The sequence below is a fragment of the Bison bison genome, unplaced genomic scaffold (assembly GCF_000754665.1).
Source record: "Bison bison bison isolate TAMUID 2011002044 unplaced genomic scaffold, Bison_UMD1.0 scf7180017853758, whole genome shotgun sequence".
NCBI lineage: Eukaryota > Metazoa > Chordata > Mammalia > Artiodactyla > Bovidae > Bison > Bison bison.
The window spans coordinates 6,706-7,805 of NW_011484331.1; positions in this window are offsets into that span (position 1 = coordinate 6,706).

Below are 1,100 nucleotides of genomic sequence, written 5' to 3' on the forward strand. Positions count from 1 at the left end.
GCGGAGGTGATTGGCCAGGGACAAGGGACAAGTTACGATGCAAGTTCAGTTCAACTTCAGGCTCAGATGTTGTGAACATTAACACAGGACACCAGGGGAGGCCACAGGAAAAATGGGGAAAGGCTTCAGTCTTTCTCTTTGGGAGTTTATTGGGGCTGGGGGGAGGTAGGATTCCAAGAAGTCAGGGCTTCAGTAGAAGCCACAAACCCTATTCCCTGACTTGACCAGGTCCCCTATCTGAGCAGCTCCTAAGCATGACCTTATGCATACTAATGATAGCCCTATGGAGGGATGCCTTTGGCTATGCTGTCCTTTCTTCCTCTGTTGCGCACAGCTCAAGCTGATGGATAAAGAGTTATGACCCAGTCTCAGGAAGCTTGGAGACCCTGTTCTACCCACAAGACATGTCTCAGTGCCTCAGGGCAGCCCCTGATTTGGCTCCAGTGACCAGCAAAGAGAGGCCTCCTCATATTGACTTCCTGTAGGAAGCACTTTTTTGGTCACATTGCTGTAGCCATAAAATTCCCAAGCTCTGAGGGGCAGCTGGAGAGAGTATAGGCTTTCCAACCAGTCTGTTTGCACCCTTTGAGTACTGTTGAGCAGCCTGGAGAAAACAAGTCCTGCTCGCTTGCTCACGGTGTCTCTCTCTCTCTCTCTCTCTCTCTCTCGGAACCTCAGCTTCCTCTTGGGCCAAACAGGCCAGTGATCACCTCGTCACAAGTCTGACTTGGTAAATGTTCAACATGGCCCATCCCAGTCTGTACCTCTACCCTGCCTGAACAGATCAGGGTACTTTTCAAGTCCCTTTCTCTGTCACCTTCTTCCAATCTCTTCTGGGTTCAGCCATACATACATGTCATTGGCCTTTCCTCACTGCTGCTGCCTGGGGGTCTTGGCTAGACCTGGAAGAGAGTGGAGCAGAGGGCCTGTTAGCCCCTTGACTTTGGGAAAACAATGAAGGCAACCCAGGTATGATGGTAGGATAGGAAATCACTCAAGCAGCTCTGGTGTTAGGCAACACTGGTGTGAAGCCCAAGCCAGTACTTTTCCAGGCAGGCAGCTAGGGGACCTTCTGGCACAGTGCTGCCCCACTTGGTCAT